Below are 7716 nucleotides of genomic sequence, written 5' to 3'. Positions count from 1 at the left end.
TGGCCCAAGTTGCTATAGTTTTAAACACAGAAAAATAATCTTTTAAATCATTTTAAAATGGCCAGATGAGGAAAACTTAAGTCTTACTTTTCTAGCTACTAAAGCAGGCGAGCGACGCATCCAAGCTTCTAACCTGTTTTTCAAAAAGAAACCACAGGGCTAGACAGAAGCTGGTTTCCCAGGCAGTATTCCGTGGTCAGGAATGCCACAAATATTAACCGAAAGTCTGCAGCAGTCTTCCCACCCCGAGCATCCGGAACGGGGGAGAGATGGCCCTTCAGCTGACATTTATTTATCCCGCACAGAATTTGAAGTAAAACTTCAGCTGAATGACATCACGTGCAAGCTGCCATCTGTGTTTATTCCATCAGGATTACCATTCTTTGTTTTATTTTGGGAAAAAAAGTCAGATTGTGACTTTAAGGCTGCAGCATGTACAGACTTAAGGAGGTGAAGTACTTGTGTTTGAAACTGCATTTCTTTGTCGGGTTTTTTTTGTGGGGCTTTTTATTTCTGAGGCCATCACAGCTGTTTCACAGACTCTACAGCAGGTCTCTCTGTTAGATGTGCTTTACATTTTGTAAAAGAACTTTAATTTTGCTATTCAGATTTTTTCCCCTAAATTGATCCCTACTCTTCATAAACTCCCTTTTCAGCCTTTGTACTTTCTTCCAGTTACACAGGAACGTTGGCTGTTGTCTAGGAAACGCATCTCGTGTTCTCCCGAGCATCCCGGCACCCTTAATGAAAGAAATCCCTTTGCATCTCTGGGTCACATCATGTTAATTCAGCAACTCTGTGTGAGAGCCAAGTGACTGATTTAGTGTGCAACCTGCAATGCAAAAATGCTCTTTACAAGGCTACCCGAGTGAAAGAGCTACCATAAGGAACCCTTCCTCACCGGCCCTAACAGCGGTTGGCCATACAGGGAATTGCACATATTCAAAGAATCACACATATTCAGAGAATCACATCTTCTCGTACTTACCAAGGACAACAGCAAAATATTCAGCAACTGGAACGGGAGCAGGAAAAGGCCCAGAGCAGTGATATTTTCTCAAGATAAGCTCCATACATCCCCTTCAGACTGCAACGCACCATAAATCTATATAAGAAATCAGAAGATTTTTGATATTTCGTTGTACAATAAAAAACTTACTAAAAAAAAAAAAAAAAATAATTAAAAAATCCAAGCCCAGACCTCAGCACTTATTTAATGCTTTTTCACCTTGAAGAGATGGCAAAGCTCTACCCAATTCATCTTCTCTACTTTTGAGCAGAGGATTGGGTAGATTCATCGAGTAACACAGGTAAGACTAAGCAGCAGCAGAAAGCGGGCAGACAGGATTGTTGTCTGGAACTTGAGTGGCACCAACAGGGCAAGTTTAGGCAGACTAGAGCCCAGCTTCATATTTTATTTTTTTTTATTAAACAGAAGTGATGCTTCCAAGGTCAGACTGCCAGAGGAGGATGGTTCTTAAGGCATAATGTCCTTGGAGCAGGTTTAGCCCAGCTACGTCGCCATCAGCTCTATGAGTTGTATTGTCACACCATGGGGTCCAGTTGGTCGAGTTGGATCTAGTTGTCTTTTGGCTTGGGTATTTTACAGACCAGTGGAGGCTGTGGCTGAAATTCTTCTCTGGTTTAATTAGGAGGCTTTGAAGTCCTGTAAGAACATAATTTTCTCTGGGCCAGACAGGAAATCAATTTGAGAGTAAACCTGCAAAATTCACCCCTGGAACGTGAGCTATAGAAAACTGCTCAATATCAGCATCAACTTCAGCAAAACTATATATCACTTCACAGCTGAGAAAGGTTATTTGCTAACAGACTAGATGGAAAAAGACTGGTATAAAAAAAATTATCTGTAAGAAAAGTGGACTGATGTCTGAGTTAAGGTATTCCCTAAAATACAGCCACAGAAGTACTCCCAGCTGTTATTGTACTTTCAAAACTGTGTGATAATTGAGACTCTGGTGATATAAAGATGATAAAAAGACTTCAAAACCAGTTGAGACAGGAAGGTACTTAGGTCTCCTTATTAAATTTTTATTATTGTCACAAGAAAACAAAAATACAAATTGTTTGGTTGTTTGGGTTTTTTTTAATTAAAAACCATATGGCTGTATCAAGACTCCTCAGCTAATCTTGGTAGCAGTGAGCTGTGAGCGGAAATGCTTTGTGATCTCTTACGATAGATGGGATATGGGATATTGCATCAAGGAGAAAGGGAGGCACAGGCTGGGCATTAGCAAGGATGCTCTATGGGAACTAAATGGGGCCAGATCCCCATGGATTGTGTAAGGGCTAAAGATGGGGAGTGCTCATTCTAGCCCACTGCCAAAAAGACATAAGATACCTGAAAAATGTGGCAATAGAGAACAGGAATGGATTTCAAATAACTCCCTTTTGTACAAATACATTATTTGTTCTCTGTACCTTCTGACATCTTCTCCATGATTTTTTTAAATGATACACCACACTTTTGGTCCTTTGCTCCCGGGAAAGCAAGCCTGCATTAAAATGATAATAAGAAAAAAAAAAGCCATAATCCCAGTGATTTATAGTCTCAAACTGAGGCTTGTAAATGATCCGCTCTCCCCAGAATATTAAAGCTATTTGCCATTCAAACCCAGATCTGATTTTTGCGGAGGGCCTCTCACATTAATTGAAGGTCAGATCAATATCACTATTTGTAGGGTGTTTGGAATACATGCCAGGAGACATTTCCATATTAAAATTCAACAAGACATTACACCAACAAACTCATTCTTGCCTGAGGTTAACCTTAAACAGGAAAGAGATATTTCAACTCGTTAATCTCATTCTCCTCCATATTAGCTTGTCATGTCATTGGGCATGGCTTCCGCCTTTGCAAATTTAATTCATGTCAAAGCTTGCCATTTTCATTGCTTGCTGTCACTACGTCAGGATTCTTGTTTTCTTTCTCTCAAGACTGCTGTTTTCTGAAATCCCCAGCTGAAAAGAGGCGAGTGATTCGGCTGATTTTCACCACACAAGGCTTTGCAAACCGGTCCCCAGCCGTGATGCGATGGAGCTTGGGCCACGCTATCACACTTACTACAGCCAATGACCCGGCACCTCTCCCCAGATTTTCTGGCTGTAGATTTGCAAAAGAAATCCAGATCTTTACCTAAAATCGATGCAAGCAAAAAAATGAGTTGCAGTAATTGCTAATCAACGAACTGGGACCCAAATCCTGCCCTCACCTTGCTGTTCATTGCAGTCAGACGCGTGTCTCTCAGCTGTCAGCGTCTGGTGGGTCAACAAGTTCGCTGGGGCTGGAAGACAGCCTGGGTGACCTCCGTGGTGTTTTGTACTTCTATTAACAAGGAAAGTGCACGGGAAATGGAATAAAAAATGTGAACGCTGTCCACTATAACCCTTTAAACGTGTCAAAAGTATTTTCCACTTCTCTCGTCGGACGTGCGCGCACCATCGGGAAGCCCGGGTAACGAGATCTGCAGGCTTTGCTTCTTACATAAAATGCTCATCGGTATTTTATGTTATTAACCTTTGCAGTAAAAAAAACATCAGGTCCTTTTCCTCTTTCATTAAAAGCTTTCCAGACAGAAAAAAGGGTCAGTTCATCCCAAGTACGGTGCCCCCGGTGATCTCAAGAAGCTTTCCACAAAGGTGACTTGCTTTCATCATTGTACATTTTTCTCTCTTCCCTCCCTCTTCTGCACACATGAGGTAAAGCAGATGTCATTGGCTTTTTGAAGCCAAGCATCCCCAATTAAAATTACCAATAATCATTTTGATCAAAGGTTAACGATTAGTTTCAGGATTTTCCATTTCCCTGGTATTTGCCTTGAATTTTGGAGCTACCCAAGTGCCCACATATTTTGCCTCTCCAAAACGCTACTGCTTTTAAAAACGGATTTTCTTGTTTAAAAAAATGTGCCTCCGACTCTGAACTCTCTAAAAGTTTAAGGATTCTCAGAATGTCAGCAAAGTCCAAATACCGAGTTTACTAGTTTCGTAGTTTATAGTTCCAAGAAAATACTATTTCACCAAAGATGCAACATCTGACTTTGTAGCAAAAATGGAGGGGAAAGCCCCCAAAAGAAAGCTTCAAACTTCTGCTTGTATTTTGTGAGCGAACATCAAGATCTGTTACATGACTGATGACACATTTCACCTCGGATCCCTTACCATTTTCAGAAACAGCAAAGCATCGCCGATGTGAAATGTGGAATCGAAAGGTTCTGTTACAGGAGACTGAAGTCTCAGAGATCACTTGTAATGCAGAATTCACTCTTAAAAACTAGATGTCAAATATTCAGAGGATTTAACAAATTATGTCCACAGAAGCATCTGCAGCTACACCATTTTATATGTATGTGTCCCGGTTTGAAGTAAAACTGAACCAATTTTCTGTTCTGTAACTTTACATCCTAGCTAGGCCTCCTCTAACTCTCTGAAATTAATGGCATATTGTGGAGAAAACTGCTCGTTCTCAGAGTGATAAGCCCAATGTTTGTGCTCCGTGCCAAGGGATGGTGTGCAGGGAGGCCCTTGCTTATACTTATTGCTGTAACAACCAAGGTCAGCCAATTTCGTTATTTGCCCCCTTAGAGGGTCGGAAACGGAAAAAACGTAGAGGGGCCACATCTGTGGGGAGGAGGGGACAGGAGAGGTGACCCAAACCTGACCAACTGGGGTATTCCATCCCATCTGCCCCATGCTCAGTATAAAGGCTGAGGGATCAAAGGGTCAGCCCCTTCCTGCGATGGCCGACGTCCAGAGAGGACTCTGTCTGTCCACCTGCCTTTGATCCCGATCCGTGTGTTCCTGACTCCAGAGCTGGAATCCAGTTCCCATTCGTCACCGAGTCCAGTCTGGGACTTCCCCAGTGCCTGCCGGTGATGTAACTGACATCCTGGGAGCTTGATACGGTTTTGTATATATTGTATCTATTTCATTATTTTCTTCTTTATTTTTATTTTAATATTAATTTTTCATTAAAGTAGTTTAGTTCATTCTAAACTTCTGAATCTCCTTATCTCTTTCTCCTCCTCTCTCCTCTTTTAGGGGGGGGAAGGGGGGGGGAAGGGCCATCTGCCGGTCCGGTTTTGGTAAATTCAGCCAAAACCACGACAGTATGGAAGTCAGCAACCTTCATATGAGTGAGTATTTTCCTCTACAAGTTATTCCTATGAAAAGAAGGTATTTCCCCTTGGAAAAAATACATGCATAAGGGGAATATCAGCTTATTCTTGCATTGGATAGACTTTCTCTCCTTTAGAAGAAATTACATTTAAATGATGGTGGCAAAGTTTTCTTTGTTAAAGGGAGTATGGGAGAAGGGGTTGCTTTAAAGTGACACATTATCTATCATGTTTCCAGGAAAGCAATTTTGAGAAATGTTAATGACAGCTTACCATTATGCAGCTCTTACCAAATTAAAAAGAAGCAACCATGAAGTTCAGCAAAACCTGGAGAATTTTAAAGTACACAGCAGACAGCTTCTTGAACAGTCAGGTTCAGCCCTGGAAGCAGGAGGGTTCTGAGCTGAACCTCATATATATGGTGTCCTCATATAGTGTATCTAGCACAACATCAGTCTCAAAAAATATCAGTCCAAAAAGGACAGGGCAACATTTGGTAGAAAACCATCTGAGCCTCTAATTCTGGTTAGGATTTGGAGGCATCAACCCCTTCCCAAGTTTTATAGAAAAGTTTAGAAGGATTGAAGTTGTGAAGATGTTTTTAGGGAGCTGCTCCACGGGGGGGGGGGGGGGGGGGGGGGGGAACCCAAAACAACAATAACATTGCCTTGGCTTGAAAGAGAAGCTGATCAGAAGAATAAATCGACCATTTAATAGGGAAAAAGAGGAAATATTACAACTATGAAACAGTCTTGAACGTGAAGACATACCAAGAACACAGGCTATGAAAATGATCTCAGGGAGCATCTTTTGAAAAGATACAAGACTGCATTAGTAAAGGTCAAATGAAAGGATGTGGCATTAAGCAAAATATATGTTTAGAATTTTAAGAATTTTACCTTGCAAATATACTGGAAAAAAAAATAATCGTACCTTCAAAAAACAAAGATACAGTATCTGCAACTGAACAAGGCTCACTGTTGAAGATGGAGAAGACTCTTTGCCCAAACCATCCAAATGTAGCTGAGGATTCTTCTTTGGGAAGAGGAGTAGGTCCCTGCCCTTTACCTTATGCTCCCCACTGGACAGCTTTGGCCAGCAGGAAAAGGCACGCTCCTGATGCAGACCAGTTTGCGTCTTCATAACTAGAAAAAACTGGTGAAGAACAGTCATTTCTGTTAGTATTTCTGTTGCAAGATGCTATTTCCACAACAGCCACAAACTTGGACCAACATCACGCTTCCTTTGCATCGGTTTGTGTGCAGTGAGGATATGACACACTCTTGGCCCGTCCAGAGCAAGCTCTTGAGTTTCCTCCCGCCTTCGCAGTTTATAACAGCAATTCTCACTTTCTTCTCCAAAGACACAAATGTTTTCATGATTTAAAATAACTTCTAGTTAGACAGTCTTGATACGTTTACCTTGAAGTAAAAGAAGATGCAAATTGTTATTTGTAGCCTTTGATTTGCTGTCTCACATTTCTGAGAATAGAGTCTTCTACCTTTGGAGAGCCTCATCCGCAAGCTGACGTTATTTACGGAAACAATAGAATCTATTAAAAATACCAACAGCTCTTACCTAAAAGTTCCATTGCAGAAGACCATCTTTCTTCTTTCTCTGTGAAGCTCATCTGCTTTTAGGATTAAAAATTTCTGGATTACCTCTGCCCATGAGGTCTACTTGATGATATGGTAAAGCCGTGATTTATCACGAACCTCAAGATACATTAGTTCCATGGGGAGGCTTCTTCTGAGTCCTAACTTCCAAAGCTGAGAGGAAATTTGGTTGGTTTGCTTTTTAAAGAAGATATTTATGGCCTGTATGGCTGTAGGGAAGAAAACCTAAGTGAATATTAAGCACAAAAACCCTACTAAATTTGAAAACTGAAATGCAAAGCCATTAACCAGATGACTTCTGAATGTTTGGCACTGGTGATATTACACAGACATGATCTGTAGAAGTTCTTTCAAATTTAGGATACTTATCATCAGCCATACTGGTTTTCTACATATGATTAAAGAATAAGGCATGCATAGGTATGACCGAATATAAAAGTTAACACCTCCACGGTTTTACAGATAATCTTAAAGTGAAATGGTAACCAAGGAGTAGCTGGGAACATCAGGTGAATGTCTGGAGAAAACCGTGAACTATTTTTCTTGGTTATGGGTATTCCCTACTCTCGGTTCCAACCACTACAGTGCTCTGTACAACCACATACAGAAAAGCAGAACTTGCACAGAGGCTACAGCAATTTCCTCTCAGAGCAGCAGAGGTTTGCCAAACGACACAAACAGCTTAATAGTTTTTACTTATTTTTATCTGTATTTGCTCTTAGCGCATAATTAATTCTATTTTCAAAATGCATGTTAATTTTGAATAAGATTCCACATGCAGATTGTTAGGGGGGTATTCAGAGCATAATCATGCTCTTCCACACTGAGAAAGGAGTCAGCTGCGGGATGAGGATTCCTATTGTAACCACTGAGAGCTCACGTCCCAGCCCCAGCTGCGCCAGGAGCTAGAGATGCCAACCAAGGACTGAAGAGGATTTTGTTGTGGAGAAGGAGAGGAGGAGACC

This window comes from Numenius arquata, chromosome 6, assembly GCF_964106895.1.
Source record: "Numenius arquata chromosome 6, bNumArq3.hap1.1, whole genome shotgun sequence".
Classification (NCBI taxonomy): domain Eukaryota; kingdom Metazoa; phylum Chordata; class Aves; order Charadriiformes; family Scolopacidae; genus Numenius; species Numenius arquata.
The sequence above is the reverse complement of the archived record's forward strand: the minus strand, read 5'-3'. Positions refer to the sequence as shown.